This window comes from Camelus bactrianus, chromosome 20 (genome assembly GCF_048773025.1).
Source record: "Camelus bactrianus isolate YW-2024 breed Bactrian camel chromosome 20, ASM4877302v1, whole genome shotgun sequence".
Taxonomy (NCBI): domain Eukaryota; kingdom Metazoa; phylum Chordata; class Mammalia; order Artiodactyla; family Camelidae; genus Camelus; species Camelus bactrianus.
This window is the reverse complement of record NC_133558.1, coordinates 8,978,358-8,998,535: the sequence shown is the minus strand read 5'-3', so window position 1 is coordinate 8,998,535 and position 20,178 is coordinate 8,978,358. Positions and strand designations below refer to the sequence as shown.

General features: G+C 44.0%; 1 protein-coding gene across 5 annotated transcripts in view; it reads right to left on the bottom strand.

The window, feature by feature from the left end:
* Positions 1-20,178, bottom strand: part of RNF182 (ring finger protein 182) — a 113,734-nt gene that overhangs the window by 11,046 nt on the left and 82,510 nt on the right. The window contains exon 1 of one of the 5 annotated variants that reach the window (XR_012500971.1): positions 5,727-10,534. The exons of the other annotated variants lie outside the window; for them this stretch is intronic. The gene's annotated coding sequence lies outside the window, so the exon portion shown is untranslated. Of the gene's footprint in view, positions 1-5,726; positions 10,535-20,178 lie in introns of those variants that run through there. 5 annotated transcript variants of the gene reach the window in all.

The following is a 20,178-nucleotide window of genomic DNA, read 5'->3' as shown; positions in this document are numbered from 1 at the left end:
CTGTGCTGAAAATCTCTTTTGTGTGTGATTTCCTTCAAACCCTGCTGTACATTTTTAAAAATATTGTTAAAAGCAGCAAATCTCTGTCTTTGAGAATGCATGTGGTTTTGGAAACAGAAAAAGTCATTTGGAGGCAAGTTTGGTGAAAAAGAAGAGCCGTCGAGCCGAACGATATAAAGAAGAAATTCAAATGTGTCCACAATCTCACAAGCCAGAGATAACCACCATCAACACACCGGTACATTTACTTCCAACAGGTTTTTCACGTATACATTTTCACACAAGTGGGACATGCCAGATACGCAGCTCGGACCCTCCCCCATGTGTTCCCCAGTCAACATTCCTATTATTCTCCTTTCATGAGGTTTGGGGAAGCTGAGTAACAGGAAAAGTCATGCTTCAGAGAGTGTTCTAACTTCCAACTTCTTTCAAAACGTGTAGAAGTTGAAAAAGGTGAAGAGGTATACAAAATAAGAATGTTTATATGATTTTCTGTTCCCTGTTCCTTGCTGATAATATCTTGCAAGAATAATATTTGGGCAAACCACCACGAAGCATGACAAGTGAGAGAGAAACCAAGAGTGAGAGAGAATGAAAAGATGTGGTTTTAACAAAGAATAAAGAGAATGTGGTGTCATCCCCAAGTCAGTCATTTGTGGAGACCCTCTGGGTGTGTGTGTGTGTGAGAGAGAGAGAGAGAGAAGGAGGGAAGGAGGGAAGAAGGAATACAGCTTTCAACACAAATCACAAAAGCTTATTTCCTAGTGCTTTGAAATGGAGTAAAATCTCTCAAAATGGAAGAAATGCCACTTGCAGCAGGAATCAGAGAAGGTAGAACCACGGTCTGCATTTACCAGGTCTTTTCCCAAAGTCAGAGGAACCATGCCATGTGTAAGCTTTGTTTTTTCTTGGCACACAGACTAAAGCCTGTTTTCCAAACTCCAAACCTGATCAATCACTGAGTCCAGTGTGACCCACCAGCCCCTTGGCCCCTGTGGCTCCAGTTTTAGGACTCTCTCCACCTGGATTGTGCCCTGCAAACTTAGAAACAAGAGCTGAAAATGCTCCATCTCCACTTTGCCCCAACAACTAAGACCTTCTCCCCCCACCCAGCAGAAGACAGCAATGCTCCTTGACTTGGTCCCACACAAGTCACCGCAGTCTTCATATGAGAGTTGAAATGCCAAAAGATCCCCATTTTTCCCACCCCCCTTTTTCCCTCAGAAACATTTCTTTGTCTATAGAGCCAGTCTAGCCTGGTGGAGGGAGTGCCAGCTTTAAAACTCAACAAATCCTCCTTTCCCCATTTCCCCACTTCATCAACGCTGGGCAGCGACTTCGTCTGCCTCAACATCAACCTCTCTACTGGGATGAAGATGAAGGTAACAGAACATAAAACTATGCCCTGAACAATACATTTGGGAAGATGCTCTGACGCCAGGTCAACCCAACTGAACCGAGGTAAAATCCCATCCTTGAGAGAAGAGAGAAAGCGATAGGCATCAACAGAGTTCGTCGTTGCCGTGTGGTTCCAGAAAGAGCCCTGCATCTGACCTCTTCTCAGCCCAGCTGGGGCCAAGCCCAGAAAGGGAAGACGGCGGGTAGAAACCCAGCGGGCTTTAAAGACCCAAGTCCCTATGACCTCAAAGTCCCTTGAGCCCAGCATGAGGGGAAACAGCAGAGCTTAGTAGGAGCTGTGTCAAGGATGAAATCACAGCTCAGTATTGTCTGTGCTCCAGACAAAGGCAAAAAAGTGGCCGAGGGGGACCCGGACCCAAGCGGCCTCATCAGAACGAGCCAGATGAGGCGGTGCCCCACACATCACGGACTGGAGGCCAGATGTGAACGAGGAGGCGGAGGAGCATCCTGGGCTGACAGGCGACAACCCACCACACACACCGCCAACCAGCCCCAACCCCAAAATGACTAAGATTAAGTTTCTGCAGCTCTTTGGAATGGGAGCACTAAACAGAAACTGAAATCGAAATTAAGTGCAGTCACAAAAAGTTGTATTGTTTGCAAAGCCTGAAACGAGGACTCACGATACGAATGACACATGAAGGGCCTGTGCATGTGGTAGTCACAATAATCTCTAAGTCTTTCCACGATTGCTATTGACTAGTTATAATATTGCAGTCTGCCTTCTTTCTCCTGAGAAGTGGACACACTCACCTTGAGCACTAAAAATAAAGGCACAGCCTAATAGTGTAATAAAAGTTGGAGAACTATTTGATTTTTCTCCATAAGAACCCATTGAGAGATCCCTGCACTCCACACCCTCCCACCTAGAGTAGATTATATTTTTCTTCAGTCAGTGTTCATGCTCCTTGCCCACCCCCCAGGATGGGCTCTGCCTCCCCATCGCCTTGACTTTGGGCTTGGCTGCATGGCATGCTTTGGCCAATGGAAAGTGGCACACATGCTAGCTCGCCACCACGAAGAAGAGACTCTAAGAGGCATTGTGTCTTTCCACTTCCTGTCTGGCATTCCTGCCACCTCCATGAGAGAAGGATGCCCCAGGTGGCCATCGCTCCTCCAGCCTGGGTCTCCAATTGAAAAACATACAGGGCAGACTTGAACCTGACCTGGAACTTGGAACCAAGCCTAGTCAAGTCCAGGGGAATCCAGTCAAGTCCAGGTGAACCACAGCTGAGCCTCGGCTGACCTAAAGTCCCATGATGGAGAAATTAATATTTGCTTTCATAAGCCATTGAAATTTGGAAAAATCGAATACACCATCAACTAAGACCACTCTTCAGCGTGTCAAAGTAAGAGGTGCGAAGATGGACAGACGAAACAAGGGCAAGGAAACAGCCTTACAAAATGAGGGGATATCACCTTTTCAGGAAACTTGTCCAGCAATGGTCACAAGAGATAGCAAAGCAGTACTGCTAGTGAAGCGGGGGGTGGGGCGAGGGAGGAATAAAGACGTCTGACAGCCTTCGAGAGAAGGAGTTCAGAGAAACACATTTCTTCACCCTCAGACTCTCTCTTCAACTCTCCCCATTTTAAGGAATTTAACTCCCTTCTGAGCACTAAGCTTGGTAAATAAACTTTAATGACATGCAATGAATTCTCCATTGCTAGATCTCCTATTTCTAGTTAAAATGCAGCAGGATGGAAGTTTGACATTGATTCGGGTTTGCGATTTGGACGGTTCTCATGTAGGTATTTGTCAAAGAACAGATGTTTCTCCACGTGTCATGTGAGATAGGTTAAGTGAGCCCGGGAGGGAGGGTATGGCTGATACAGAGCTCTCTCCCCGAGCAGACGGGGGAGTTATAAATTGCTCTGCGGTTTTCCCTAACCCTGTAGTGGCTGAAGTGAAACCTAGCAGCTGAACAGTTAACCCATTTATTTAATTTGATTTTGATTTTCCATTAAGCGCTCATGATTTATTTAAATAGGTTCTGAAATACCAAATGGAAATGTGAAGAATTTGGCACGAAGGGGGATTAAGAACCAAAATATGAGTCGAATGAAATCCATTTTGCAAATCTCCAGCACTGTCCCATAAACCGCTGGGGAGAGCTGCACAGAATTACTCCTTAAGTGGGTCTGAGCATCAATATCACATCTCTGTTTCTTAACACACGGGCTTCAAGGAACAGCTTCTTTCTTGGGGCTGTGCTTCAAAACCTCACAGTTAAAGCCTGGATTAATGTGAGAAGGGAAAGCAGTGGGGTCAGTTCAGCACTCAGGCCGGGGGACCAGCAGACAGTCGACATCTAAAGTGGACTGGCTACAACTGCTATTTTCAATAAGCACTTTCACACACATTGTCGCCATCTTAATTCCCCGAACAAGCTTTGGAGGCAATTGTCATAGCTGACATTATTTAGTCTCAGATTAAATTTATAGCACAGTGGGGGTGTATTTTTCTGTGCCACATCTTCATTTAATAGACATTTAGCCACCTCAGCTACACTCCATGTGTACAATACATCACGCCCCTGTGCTGGATTTGAACGGTGGTTGCACTATATAGAATAAGGGCATTTTAACCAATGAAGAGCTGCTTTTCTGAAAGACCGCTACCCTGATTTATGCGATGCATGGTCCTTAATCAAGAGTCAACCAACAATTAGGGCAGGGTCCCTGGAGGAAAATATGATCCCATTTGTGACAGTTGATTATGTGACTTAAAATGCAGGACAAACTGTGGGGGAAAGTAGAAGAAACCTCATTTATAAATGAGACCCGGACTTTAGCTGTTCTCTTTAAATTGATCACTCCCACGATTCAGAAGTCATTTTCCACTGAAGCAAATATTCTCCCTGTGACCTTTTATACAATGAGAAATGAAATTATCGAATGGTATTTTTGAACAAACACATTTCAAGACATTAAATCCAGCATGTGTGTGTTGGGGGTGAGGGTGGGGGTGAGTGGGTAGGTGTGTGTCCGTATGTGTGTGGGTGTGGTATGAGTGTCTGTGTGTATCTGTGTATGTGTGTGTGTGTGTGTGTGTCCTTCCTACTGGTCTTTTTAGAACATTTCCTTTAGCCCAGTGGTTTCCACCTCGCCTGCACAGTTAGAATCCCAGGGGAGAGGGAGTTTTAAAACTGACCCTCAGGCTGCACCCCAAGGTGCAGTAAAATAAAATCAAACTCTCTGGGATGGCACCCTGCATCAGCAGTTTTCTGGCCCCCCGCCTCAGGTGATTTAAATGTTTAAACAGAGTTAAAAACTCATTTAGTTAATTATCTTGTTTAACACTGCAGGGGAAGATGAACGGGATAAAAATCATAATGCTTCACTTTGTTGTAACCCCACAAACTCAGGGCCTGAGACAATGGGTATTGATATGGCAAACTCAGGCCTGATGCAGTTTGAGGATCTCTGTCCTTGAAAGAGGACTTTGCAGGAAATGGTGCTGAGAGAGCCACTCCCATGAGCCTAAATAAGGCCCTCCTTGCTTTCAAATGTCAAAGTACTGCAAGCAGCTCCCTCTCAGAAAACCCCCTTGTGTGGCTGGCAGGGAACTTCTGTCCCGCAGCCTCGCCGAGGGACCTGGGCAGCGGGCCAGGGCAGGCCTCCCGCCCGCAGGCCCGGGCCCGCACAGCCTCTGAGAGGCCGCTGAGTAAGGCAGCCGATGGGAGCAGGTGGAGCGCCTGGAATCGCTGGGATGGTTTCATGCTGGCAAAGGGTGACAAGGCACTTGTCTCTACACATCCTTCATAACAAAAAGCACATGTCACCTTCCATTTCCTCACAGTCACAGAAAGGCAGACCCAGGAGGGACCTCCCAGAGGTCTAACCCGGTGGCTTGCCATGCTTTAAAGCCTGGGATTCCTTCGTCCAAAGGAAGCTTCCCCACAAGCCCTGGTAAAGTGAAGGTGCTCAGGTTGGATGGTGGGGTGCCCAGAGCCCGGCCGGGGTCACCCCTGGCCTTTCAACCCAGCCCGTAAGGGTTTAAAAACCAGTCGAGGTCAAAACCATCATGGCCCCACCCATAGTTCCTTCTCATAAACATGGCTCAAGTACCATACAACCGGATGGTATTGCTTCCAGACAATGTCCTCTGAGAATCCATTCACTTTTCTTAGGTGAGAATCTATTTTGACAAATAAGCACAGTATAAAAAAAAATTTGACTCAAAAAGGTTTTTTTTTAAAAGGCAAAAATAAGTAAGTTTACAAATTATTGTAGAAATAACACAAAAGAGGGTTAACATTCTCATTAAGGAAAAATCAAAATGTGTCCAATTGTACAAAAGCTCTTACCTTGCAAGAAACGGGAATAAAGCTGAAGGAAGGACCCAGTTTGGCTTCACTGCTGAAAAATGTACAGAATAACTTAGAAAAACCAGTCAGGGTCAAACGTGGTAAGCCCACGACTTGTACCTGGCTGCTCTTGATCTGGGGCGGGTTGGGACCCGCAGAGCTGATGGCAGGACAGCCAAGAGTGCCCCATCTGGGGGTCCCTCCTACATCCACATTCAAGCACGAGCTGAAGAAAAACCAGCCTTAGTGAAGTCTGAGCTCTGCAGCTGGCTGACCGGATTTCCTCCGCTGCAGCAGAAAGGCCAGTTTGAAGAGCCCTGAGCCAATGCCAACATATTTTTAAAGGAGGAAAGTGAGGCTCTCAGAGACCACAGTCCCAGCGCACGCAGCCATTTAGAGATCCTGACTGGCCGGGTGAGGACCAGAAAGCAACGTAAGGGCAGAACTGGGACCAGCGCCTACGTCTCCAGCGCCTACGACTCCCCACCTGGTGGTCCTGCCTGCAGGCTTTGTCTTCACAAGGAAATAAACTCCAGCAAACTTTATGTCGATACTGGAGGCCGATGGTCCGGAGAATCAGAGAGCACTCTTGTGCAGGAGGCCAGATCAGCGGACCCGAGAGCATGGCACAGACCAGGAGAGCTGTCCCAGGACACGCAGCTTCTGGGATGCAGAGACTCCCAGCTGTGCAGGCTCCCTGGATGCTGGGGGCCATCTCCGTGGGCCTTCAGGCCTGCCAGGCTCTCCAGGAAATAAATGTCTGCCTTTGTTGTTCTTCCACAGCTTCTAATCTCATACAAAATAGTTCAGGCTTGGGCCCTGACATGAGGCTCTGTGGCCCACGTTAGGATGGAGCTGTGTCTCACTCCATCTCTAGCCTCAGCTAGTCTGGGGCCCAACACCCATGAATGTCCAGCCGCGAAAAGCACAGACTGGATTCGAATCTTGGCTTGTTGCCAAATGGATGCCAAATGGATGATCTTGGGCAAGTTACTTAGCCTCTCTGAGCCAGTGTCCTCATCTGTCAAATGAGGATGAGGATAACATTTATCTTACACATTATTGAGAAGATTCATACACTCGCAACGGTGCCTGGCGTTAGACAGATGCTGTCTAGGGGTTAGTGACTATTCTCATTCACTCATTCAACAACCAAAAAACACTTTATCTGTTCCTCTGCACCCTAGTCTTGGCCCTTGCCCTCAAGGTACCTGCCGTGGGACTGGAGCAAAGCATACCTTACTTGCTCCTGAGGCTGCTCAGAGGTAGGACATGAGACTTCGTCCGCTCCCAGGATCTGGGATGAGCTAATGTGGCCCATCTGGGCTTTCCATGGTTTGTCGTGTGCACAAGGGGTACCCTTCCCCTTGGTAACAGGGAGGTGTTTCAGTAGGATTCTGTGGTTTCTTCCCTGAAAACTCCACAAGGAACAACCATCCAGTTTGTTCACTGGATGTGGCCCCTTGCTTTAAAAAATCCCTTTGGGTTTTCTTTTTTTTTTTTTGGTAACAGAGATGGAACTAGGGAAATGGGTAGGTGTGTCTGAGTCATAATGAGAATTTCCCTTTTCATAAGGAATCATGGGGATAACTAAGTCTTTAAATTCCAAAGGAATTCCATAAGCTGCCCTTCCCTTCCTCCTTCCTTCCCCAGCTGCTTGCCCCGTAGTTCTCCCATCCCTCCTCCTCCTCCTAAAAGCCAGGTTGGTTTGCGCAATCAGGCTCATGAACTCTCTTCCTCACAACCAGGCCTGGCGTGGGAGAGTCGGCCAGGGGTTGGCCCACAGCTTGGAGGCTGCCTTCCTCCCCCTGACCCAGAGCCGAAAAGTCAAGAGTGTGAACGTCGGACCACGGTGGACCTCAAGCCTACCTGGGCTGGAGGCTTTACACGAGCCCCGGCTCCTAGAGGCTGAACAAGGCCCAGTAAAGTTACAAACCTGGAGGGAGAGGGAGTGTCCAAATGAAGCCTTTAACTCAGACGGAAACAGCTCGCTGTAAGACAGGGTTGGGGGTTACTTTTTGTTTTGCTTTGTTCTGTTTTGCTGTATCTACAATCTGTGTTTCAACACATCAGCTCTAGGTGGCAGTAATGCACCACAGAGATTTGAGGGTCACTGGGCAACAGCCTGCCTAGCTTCAAGTCTCAAGGAACCAAGGACAGTTTTTATGTGATTACCAGGTGCCAAGGCTACCTAACAGTCAGTCACCACCGTTGTCTCTTCTGGTCCACTGTGCTGGAGGAAGAAAGGAAAGAAAGCCACAGGCTTATGAAGACATTATATGAAGGATGCAATGGAATAAGAGTTGATGGGGGTTTGTCCAAATTCTGTCTTCTATATTTACTCTCTCTGCTCTGTTTCTCTCTTTCTACACACACACACACACACACACACACACACACACACACACACACACACACACACAGACACACACAGGCACACACACACACACACAGACAAATATACTGAAGCCTGTGGAACTGAGAGAGTGTGCTTGAGGGTTACTTTATTTTATTCCCCTGGATTTATTTGTAAGAGTTTGTATGTCAGTGTCCTCATATGTAAAATGGAGCTAACAGTTCCAACTTCATAGGGTTATTATCAGGATTAAATTAATTAAATTATATAAAGAGGATGGGGGGAGGGTATAGCTCATGGTAGAGTGTGCGCTTAGCATACACAAGGTCCTAGATTCAATCCCCAGTACCTCTGTTAAAAAAATTTAAAAGCAAAAAATAAATAAATAAACCTAATTACCCCCCGCCAAAATAAGCATTACCAAAAAAAATTCTTTTAAATAAAGAGAATGAGTTGCCTAACACATAGTCAGCTCCACGTATGCGTTAGCCACCACTGTCATCATTGTTACCCACAGTCTTTGCGTTGCTCTGAAGGAGCAGGGAGCAGAGCTGGGCAGGGCCACTTAGGGGCAGGATGAAAAGGAGGACAGAGAAGCACACAGAGGACACACAAAGAAGTGGACACACACAGCCTTGGCTAGAGACACACGTAGAACCAGATAAACAATGTCAAAAGTGGTTTAAAAGCAAAAAAGGAAAGTGTCAAGGAGGTGTGGTAAGGTCTTGGCTAAGTTGCCTTCAGAATGATGGGTAGTGAACTTTTTCAGAATGAAGGAAGAGAAAGGAAGAGAGCTGATTATACAAACAAAACTTGCTTTTAAGAAGTAGCTTTTCTTTTTCCAATATCTGAGCCCCCTGGGAGATGTGTGCAGGCTTGTGTGACGGCAGAGCCACATGCATTTCCCGTGGCCTTTCCTCAAAGGACCTGAGGCACAGTGCTGTCCCAGGCCGCGGGGCATCATGAATGCACCGGGCCAGGCGGGAGCAGAACGGATTCACTCTTTGGGAGAGCCTTTCTCAGGAAGTTCATAGCCTTTCGGTCCTGTGTTGATTTATGTAGCCTGCTTTGAAACAGTCAAACACATGGAAATACAAACTTATAAGTCAAAAATGAGTAGGAAATTCTTCAAATAGGAAAAAAAAATTCCACAGTGGACAAAATAATTCACCACTGGACTCCCTTAAATCACTGATGGGATTATGATGACATTTCCAGAACACCTCCCGGAGCTGTATCAGGGAGTCATCACAGCTGAGGGTCTTCTTTAAAGCAGATTCATTAGAAAGCAAAAAGGTTTACAGAAAGAATTGAGTAACTACTCAGCCATAAAAAAGAATAAAATAATGCCATTGCAGTATATGGTTGGACCTAGAGATTGTCATTCTAAGCGAAGTAAGCCAGAAAAAGACAGAAAAACGCCATATGATATCGCTTATATGTGGAATCTTAAAAAAAAGAAAAAGAAAAAGGACACTATGAACTCATCTACAAAACAGAAATGGACTCACAGACATAGTAAACAATTTTATGATTACCAGGCCAAAGGGGGTGAGAAGGGATAAATTTTAGAGTTTGAGATTGCAAATGTTAGCCACTATATATAAAAATAGATTTTAAAAAACAAGTTTCTTCTGTATAACACAGGGAACTTTTATTCAATATCTTGTAATAGCCTATTTTTATCGCATTTTTAGAATTAAAGGCTTTATCTGCCCCAGAGTTATAATTCTAAAAGTTACTAAGGAAGATCATATTTTCCATCTAAACCTTTGAATGGTATAAATCTCTTCCAACAAAATTTGAAACCAAACCACTGTACTCAGTGAACTTAAGAGCAGGCACCATGGGCTGAAAAAGAACCAGTTCAGTCATTATCAAGCCCACAAAATTAGTGGGAAGAACCCTGTTTGGCTGTACATTATCCTGGATCCTGACCTGGAAATCACTCAACTCTAACTGGCTGCCTCATTACCAAGGTCACTGGTTTTGTCTCCTTCTTAGAGCAAACCATCCTCTAATTGTGCAGGTTGCTGCTTTGTAAACGGGGGATTAAGTATCTCAGAAGCTTAAGATCACATTTGAAATGCACTTTAAAATAGATACCCGTTTATTACAGGTACAGGAGAAACATTTTTACATGTTGATCTTCAACCAAGAGTCTGTTTTGGGGTTTTTGTAATGTGTGTTTTAAGTATCACATCCCAGATGTATATTATGTTTCAAAAAAATCACACAATAGATTCAAACATCATTACACAAACATAAAAGAGACATGAAATTTTAGGTATGGCCTTGAGACCATTGGAGGTTCCAAGAAGGAAGGAGGGGACAGAGGAATTGAACACAACTCCTTGGACCAACTCCTTGGAAGTCCAGGTCTTTCTCTCACTGGGACTTTATGACTATTGAGAGCGAGTTTGGGGCACAACACAATTAATCAAGCTGTAAATTGTCACTCACCTTATGGGTCCAGAGAAAGAGGAGACTGGAGTTATTCCTTACCAAGGTCCTTTGGGGTCCAAAATTCATGGCTCAATGCACTGATTTCTTTGTCAGTTGAGACCAGACAAAACCTCAAGATCCTTTCATTCAGAGGTTCTGCACAGGACAAGAGTGCTGTGGTTGTCAGGCAGCCCCAGGTAAGGAGACAGGATCTGCTAATTACAATATTTCTCTCTAAGCCTGTCTTTGGTTCTATGATAATTAATTTAAAAGGACATTTTAGCACTTGTGCCAAATAATAGAAAAATTAGATTAAAAATGCAACCAGCTGGCTTCTCAACCTTCTTGGCAAGTCATGATCAGAGCTGCCCCTTGGTGAGCAACTTCTGGGCAGGACACATCTTGGCAGGTCTCCAAGGGAAGACGGGCAGAAGGGACGCGAGCAGTCAGATGGCTTCCCTGCTGCTGGGGCTGAGCCATCCCAGGGCTCTGTGCTCGGGGGGCCAGTTGGTGGCTCTTTGAAGCCTTCCTGCAAGTTTCTGCAGCCCAAATAGCCACCAGAGAGTGAATGACCCTCCTCATCTCCCAACTGGCCCCCTTGCTTACAATCTTGCTGCTCTGTAGACTACTTCCACACAGCAGTCAGAGCAACCCTTGTGACACGGAGTGGGTTTACGCACCCCTCTGCAGAGCAAACCCTCCAAAACCCCAAACCCTTACCTAGACTTTGATGTGGTCCCCATTACCACCCTGACCCATCACTTGCCTCTTTCCCACTCCATCACTCGGCAGCAACCTTACTGGACCCCTAGCTAAACACCACTTGCCCCTCCTCAAAGCCTTTGCACATTCTATTCCCTCTGCCTAGAATGCTCTTCCTCCAGACGCCCAGCTTCTCCCTCACTTCATTCAGGTCTCTGGTCAAACGTCACCTTATTAGAGAGGCCCTTCCTCTCCCCTAACTCTTTCCTCCCTCCCCCATCACTCTTTCTTGTTTGAAACAATATCGAACTTAATGACATGTTGCAAAAAAAGAAAACAAAGGACTCTTTTCCTGAACTATTTGAAAGTAAGTTATCAACACAGTGCCCTGCCAGCCTCACATGTTTTAAGTGTGGAAGTCCTACAACAAGAACGTTCTCCCCCACAACCATGACACAACCAGCCGGATGGGGAGGTTAACACTGATTCAGTCCTCAGACCACATTCAACTTTCACCAATTGTCCCAACAACATCCGTTACAGCCAAAAGACCCTGCACAGAAGACTGTACCCTTGTTTAAAAATTCTTAAAACAACCCAATCCAAAAATGGGCAGAAGACCTAAACAAGTAATTCTCCAATGAAGACATACAAATGGCCAACAGGTACATGAAAAAATGCTCAATATTGCTAATTATCAGAGAAATGCAAATCAAAACTACAATGAGGTATCACCTTACACCAGTCAGAATGGCCATCATTCAAAAGTCCATGAACAATAAACGCTGGAGAGGATGTGGAGAAAGGGGAACCCTCCTACACTGCTCGTAGGAATGTAGTTTGGTGCAGCCATTATGGAAAACAATACAGAGATTCCTCAAAAAACTAAAAATAGACTTACCATGTGATACAGCAATCCCGCTCCTGGGCATATATCCAGAGGGAACTCTAATTTGAAAAAATACATGCACCCCAATGTTCATAGTAGCATTATACACAATAGCCAAGACATGGAAGCAACCTAAATACCCACTGACAGATGACTGGATAAATAAGTTGTGGTATATTTATACACTGGAATACTACTCAGCAATAAAAAGAATAAAATAATGTCATTTGCAGCAACATGGATGGACCTGGAGATCGTCATTCTAAGTGAAGTAAGCCAGAAAGAGAAAGAAAAACACCATATGGTATCACTCATATGTGGCATCTAAAAAAAAAAGAAAAAGAGAACACTAATGAACTCATCTACAAAACAGAAACAGAATCACAGACAGAGTAAACAATTTTATGGTAACCAGAGGAAAGCGGGTGGGAAGGGATAAATTTGGGAGTTTGAGATTTGCAAAGGTTAACTACTATGTATAAAAATAGATAAAAAGACAAATTTCTTCTGTCTAGCACAGGGAACTATATTCAGTATCTTGTAATAACCTTTAATGAAAAAGAATATGAAAATGAATATATGTATATATATGCATGAGTGGGACATTATGCTGTACACCAGAAATCGACACATTGTAACTGATTGTACTTCAATTAATTAATTGACTGATTGATTGATTGATTAAAAATAAAAATTCTTCAGAATTTCAAGATGGCGACAGCAGAGCATTAAACCAGGCATGGGACCTTGTGTGACTACAGACATCTCACGTTCATGAAGTTCACCTTGTCTGTGACCTTAATATTGCATCTTGTCCAATGGCAAATGATTCAGCTTCACCCATCGCTGATGAAGTGAACTTTGACCAACCATTAAGATGGGTCAGCCAGGCCTTCTCCGCCATAAAGTTAACCTTCCTCCCTCTGCAGTTGGTAAGTGTTTGGGAGAAGATCATTGTGTTTACCGCTTTATATTAATATGATCTCAAGGTTTCCGATTGTATCCAATGGTTTGTAATTCATCTCTATCATTGTTAATTAATTAATTTATTATTTATGTTTAAATTTACGTACAGTCCACTTGGCTTCCTTTGGTGTACAGTCCATGAGTATTAACACATGTACTGACAAGTGCGCTCACCAGCACGATCCAAACGCAGAGCATTTCAGCACCCCCAAAATTCCCTCACGCTGCCCCTTTGTAGTCAGAGCTCCCCCTCAGCCACTGAACTTTGCCCCTACAATTTTGTCTTTTCCAGAACATTATATAAATGGAATCATACTGTGAGTAATTTTTTGAGACTTGGGTCTTTCGCTCAGCATAACGCTTTGAGTCACTCATGTTGTTTCCTGACTAGGTTTCCATTGCGTACATGCATACAGTCTACTTATCCATTCATCTATTTGTCATATGAAAATTTCTTTTTTCAGGTTAATGATGCTGCCTGTCTTCATACTGGGTCATCGCTGATGGGGAGTATGGGTCCTGCGATTCTGCATCTCTAATTAGCTCCCAGGTGATGCTGGTCCAAGAACCACGCTTCCAAGAGCAAGGCTGCAGAGCGATCACTGTGACAACGATGGCTGGAAGGGGCCGAGGAGGGTGTTGTGGCAATGCGGGTGAGCAGCAATGAGGGCCTGAACCAAGCCAGGGGCAGTGGGGAAGACAGAAGAGGCAGACTGTGGAGACAGCAAGGAGACGGACCCAACAGGCTTGAGGGGTGAGGGCGCCGTTCCCAAGAAACTGGAAGAAGAGCAGAAACAGGGGAGGGGTGCAAGGAAACAAGTTCACTGTGAGTCATTCGGCTTTAGACACACCAAGCATGAACAGGGATGGCAGGACACCAGGCAGAACTATCGTTTAAGAAGTTGGCCGTTGGTGTGTGGAGCTCAGGGGAGACAGAGGTCTGGGCTAACGCCAGTGGAGGGTATGGGTGTCACCCCCAGGAGTGGAGTGACAAGAACAGAGGTGCGGGGAGGGCAGGCCCCCTCCAGTCTGGTTCCCTCTGCTACTCTCTCGAGCTTGCAGCCCCCACGCCACCCCACCTCTGGCTGCTTCCTTCTTTCATTGATGTTTATATGCATGTGGGCTCGGAGCCCAGTCTTAGCATCCCGGGGACTTGCTCAGTGACAGAAGGAGGTGACAGTAACTACAAGCCTCCAACATCAGGTAGTTGTTTGGGTGGAAGAATCTGCTCTTGGCTACCCCCGTCTGAGTCTCAGGAGACTGCTGCTCCCTTCAGTTTAGAGGCAAAGCAGCCACAAAGCTCTTTCCTGCATTTCTTCTCAGCACAGGTAACATATTTTCATCACTGAGTAAGCGAAAGGAGATAATTGCAGAAATATGCATTTAGTAACAATAGTATAATTTCCAGAATCAAAGATTCTAATTCAAAAGCCACCGCAAAAAACAATGACAAGATGCCAAGGCCTCAGATTCCTTTATCCCCGGAATAGCACATTTGAGACAGAAGGACTTACACAATCGTTTGGTTTCCTCTGTTCCAACCCTGCATTTCCACAAGAAGCATCACTTTATTTCAATACAATGAAGTTACAGGGACATTTTGTCCCTCCCAAGACCAGTGCCAAAACCTTATTAAAATGAGGGGATGGGGTATAGCTCAGTAGTTGCGAGGTCCTGGGTTCAATCCCCAGTGCCTCCATTAAAAAAAAAATTCCCAACAGTCAATTCTATGAGGTGCCCGTTGGGGGAGGGTAACAGCTCTGTGGTAGAGTTCATGTTTAGTGGGCACAAGGTTCTGGGTTCAAAAAAATAAATAAAGCAAAAACGTTCTGCGCTGTACAATTTTAAGTCAAAAAGCATGATATCAAGTGTGCACCAATTTTGCAACCACATGTTATATATGCACTAAAAAGTCTGGGAGATGGCAACAAACTTCTTAGAGTGACTGTGACTGCCTTTCTTTCGTTCTCACTTACTGGTATTTTATTTTTGCCTTCTACGATAAATATGCTTTGCTTCCACAAGGAAAAGTCCATGAAGGGTCTTAAATGTTTGAAAATTCACACAGTTCAGATTCCAGGGAGGCACTCGGTACTTATTTATGAATTTGATGAGGGAGTGAGGGAGGGAGAATAAATGTAGATGAATGAACGCCAAAAGCACGGTCTCACACAGTGTATGCCTGCTCGTCTTCTGACCTTCTGATGGACGGCTGCCTTCTTCTGTGCTTGCGAAGAAGTGAATTCAACACAGCTCCAGGCTTGCCTTCTGTTGCTGACTCCCTGAACCCACCAACAGATCACTCCCAGAAGAGTAGTCTCAGAGGGGCACGGCCATGAGGGAAGTTGTTTGGCTTCTATGAATCAAAAGCAAGACTCAGAGGCCCCACCTCTAGTTAATTGCAGGGATCAAGGTGAGTGTCTCCCAGGTAAACAACCTGTAGGGAGCTGTTCAGACAAATCCCGGAAGACCAGACCCCTGCAAGCCAATTAGCAGCAGCTCATCTGAGAAGACACTATATTCTGGGGCGTAAGGAACCTGTTGGTATTTTTTAAGTTAGCTTTGTTATTGGTTATTCTTCCAAACTGGACAAGGGAGGATCAAATTGCAGGGATCTAGTTTCAAAAGGCAAGCTATGCCTTCAGAGGAAGGGTAGAAAGTCACACTGCAGCTGAGAAAACAAACTGTCTGCAGTCAGTACTGTATTCCCTAGTTCGAATGCAGTTACTCTGCCTTTGGTTATAGGAGCTGGTTAAAAAAAAAACAAAACACACAATACAAGGGCATGCTTTGATTATAGCAAACAGACAATCTACTGAAAGTCTTCATTCATTCAACATACATGCACTGAGCACCTGTTTATATGTTCCCTGCTGCCAAATATCACAGCATTTACGATAAGAACTAATCTCTCCCACCTACAAAGGAGTGATACAGACAGGCGGTGATGTACTTGAGCTCTGAAGAGCCCACTGTTAAATTTTCAGAATTTTTGCAAGCCAGTTGTTAAAGACAACCATGACTTAAAAGAAAATTGTAGAAATGTATACTTAAATTATATTAAAAATAAAGGTAATAAAGACTGAAAATTCACACCCCTTCCTACTTATTTTACTACACTTTGCTATTATCTGTGGTCCCAACTCATTTTCTACTGTTATGCCTACATCGCTCCATGCTGACATGTTACTGCACCTCTCAAGTCGGTAGCATGAAATCATGGAAGGAGTGTTCACACCACAGAAACCGGCAGACACTGCAGACCGAGGCTTGATTCATTTTTCTGTTGCTCGTCCAGACTTAAGAAGATGATGGAGAAAATGTTAACAATGCAGATTAAATATAAACGTGTGTCATATCTGTGGCTGCCGGACTGTGAATAACACCAAAAACTGAAGAGGTACTCTTCTTATATTCAAAGGTCATGATCTGGTTCAGAGAAGAAATCACATACTGATGAATGAATGGGGCCTACATATGTCTTCATTTCTTCCTTTTTGTCTTACTAAAAGTCAACAGCAACATCCACCAACATTTATGTTTAAACCACACCCATCTGTCAATGCTCTGAGTGACTTTGCTGCACTGGACTTCCTAGTGCATATAAGAGTTATGTTCACACTACTGCAGTCTATTAAGTGTCCAATAGCATTATGTCTTAAAAATGTGCATAAATTAACTTAAAAATACTTATTGCTAAAAAAATACTAACCATCATCTGAACCTTGAGTGAGTCATAATCTTTCTGCAGCAATAACATCGGAGATCACCAATCAGAGATCACCATAACAAACATAATAATAAAAAGTCTGAAACAGTGTGAGAACTACCAAAATGTGACGCAGAGACATCAAGTGAGTAAACGCTGCTGAAAAGATGGCGCCAGTAGACTTGCTTCAATTTGTGAAAAACGGAGTATGTGTGGATTGCAATAAAGCAAAGCACCATAAAGCAAGAGGAGGCATGTCTATAGTTTACTAGTTGTCCCCGTTAAAGAACTGCTCTTTGGGTACCATTGCCTTGCTGCCTACTTTGATTTGTTCTCTCTGACCAGGAGCATCTGCAGACACCATCCCCCTCTGTGTTCCCAAAGCAGCTTGAGCAGACCGCAAAAGGTTCACACTGCACGGCAGTAGCTGAATTTAACCATCTACCTTTTACACTGAACTGTAGGCTCCATCAAGGCAGGAATCCTGGTTTACTCGTCTGAGCACCCTCATCTCCAAGGACAGTGACTGGCACGAGGCAAACGCTCCAAGAGGATGAATGAAAGACACGTGGGACTAGATCGGATCCACCCCATTCATTCTCACCTAGACAGCGTGCCAGATCAACAGGGACAAATGCCTGACCGGTATTTCCCCCTAAATATCTTTGCCACAACCGGTTTCACTGCACAACTAATTGGCCCACAGGCAACTTTTCTATAAAAGATAAAATAACTGGCTGACAGTTTGGTTTGACAGTTGGTTCCAACTCATTGACAGTTTGCCTTCATTTCTCCAGTGACACGATACGCCCATTTAAAAAAATTAAAGTTTAGTTGATTTACAACATTTCAGGTGTACAGCAAAGTGATTCAGTTATACATATATATATGTATATATTCCTTTTCAGATTCTTTTCCATTATAGGTTATTAAAAATAGTGAATATATTTCCCTGTGCTATACCGTAGGACCTCGTTGTTTATCTATTTTATATATAGAAGTGTGTATCTATTAATCCCAAATTCCTAATTTATCCTTTTCTCTCTCTCATTTTTTTAACATTTTTTATTGATTTATAATCATTTTACAATGTTGTGTCAAATTCCAGTGTTCAGCACAATTTTTCAGTTATTCATGGACATATACACACTCATTGTCGCATTTTTTTCTCTGTGAGTTATCATAACATTTTGTGTATATTTCCCTGTGCTATACAGTGTAGTCTATTCTACAATTTTGAAATCCCAGTCTATCCCTTCCCACCCTCCACCCCCCTGGTAACCACAAGTCTGTATTCTCTGTGAGTCTATTTCTGTCCTTTATTTACGCTTTGTTTTTGTTTGTTTGTTTTTGTTTTTGTTTTTTAGATTCCACATATGAGCGATCTCATATGGTATTTTTCTTTCTCTTTCTGGCTTACTTCACTTAGAATGACATTCTCCAGGAGCATTCATGTTGCTGCAAATGGCATTATGTTGTCGGTTTTTATGGCTGAGTAGTATTCCATTGTATAAATATACCACATCTTCTTTATCCAGTCACCTGTTGATGGACATTTAGGCTGTTTCCATGTTTTGGCTATTGTAAATAGTGCTGCTATGAACATTGGGGTGCAGGTGTCATCCTGAAGTAGATTTCCTTCTGGATACAAGCCCAGGAGTGGGATTCCTGGGTCATACGGTAAGTCTATTCCTAGTCTTTTGAGGAATCTCCACACTGTTTTCCATAGTGGCTGCACCAAACTGCATTCCCACCAGCAGTGTAGGAAGGTTCCCCTTTCTCCACAGCCTCTCCAGCATTTGTCATTTGTGGATTTTTGAATGACGGCCATTCTGACTGGTGTTTCCCTCTCGTTTTTATATTATGTAAATCTTAGACCTCATAATGATCTACACAGTGATGAGTAGACGAGGTGGCCTTAAAACAGTGGATAACAACAACTACATATATCAACTTGACAGAAAATACAAATTTACAGTGATAAGAAGTGTGAGGTAAGAGTGTAAAGCTAGATTTCATTCTCTGCTGGAAAGTGATAACATATCATTTGAAAATCCTTCAGTGAGTACAGTCATCTCTCCCACCCACCAAAACCAAAAGATAACCAAACTACGGCAAGTATAGAAGGGGAGGCTGGTAATTGACAACAGTCCTCAATGACCAATTCCTTAGCCAGTTGAGTTGCAACAGCTTGCTCTGCCCTGCCCGCTTTACCAAATGCATCATGCAATGTTAGAAGTTGAAGACCAAAGAAGAATCAAGCTCCTTCCATCCTCCCCCCAGAAAAGAAATGGTTACATGATTCCTGATGAGTACAAGTTTCTTGGAAAATAGTAACATCTTTTTCCTGTTTGATGGTGAAGAACACGATGTGGACAGAACTGCGGTATTTGCGCAGAATCTGGCTTAGGCGACTGGGTGAAATGCAAGGACTATGCATGCGAGGAACATTTCCACGTAGTCCAGACATGGGCTACCAGTTATACACGTCGCATCTATTGATAAGAAGCAGCAGCCCTGGTCTGTTCACTTTCCTTCTAGGGAAATCGGAAGAGACTCACAGCAGACTTGTTTGATGTTGTCAATGACTTACATCTGATCGTTAAATTAGATCCTGAATCTTTCGCGATTGACTTTGAGAGAGAAGTACCGTCACTTTCTCTAAGACATATCAGAATAAAACCGTAACTGTGACTCTCCATATATTTTAAATGCATGCTGGGGTTTTTTTTGTATTTTCATTTTTCACAATAAAATCTTCTAAAATTTTGTTATTAATTTTCAGATTTCAGTATGTCCTTTTAAATGTCTCTCTTTTATTTTATTATTGTTATTTTATCCTGCATGGCAAACTTGTCATGCAGCCAATTACTTGTGTGGCGAATACTCCTCAGGCAAAGATTCTCATGGTAAAATTACCTAGAACCAGACAAACGAGCTGCACTATCCTCCTGACAATTCAGAGGCAGCTGCCACTACAAGACAAGGGATATGGGATGTGCTTCCAGTAGGCCAAGGAACCAGCTCTGCAGTCCGGCATTGAGTGGGTTAAACAAGCTTTTGTGAGCTAGCCTGGGAATCTACCATTTTAAAGTTTTGTTCGGGCATTTAAAAAATAAACTGTGTGGACAAGATTGCCTGTTCTACTGAATTAAAAAAGCACGGTACCCCATTCTATCAACCAGCTCCAAATATGTCATCATCTGTATTAGCTGGCTTTGAGTGGTTTGAATCCTACTACCCCAAAATGCATATCTTTCACTTCTCTCCAGGCTAGAGGCTGGGTTGAGTTAATTAAACAGCAGCACAGCAGAAAGAAATCAATTTGAATTCAAGGCAACAGGGTGTATGGGAATTATTTCTCCCACTGAATTCACCCCTCCAG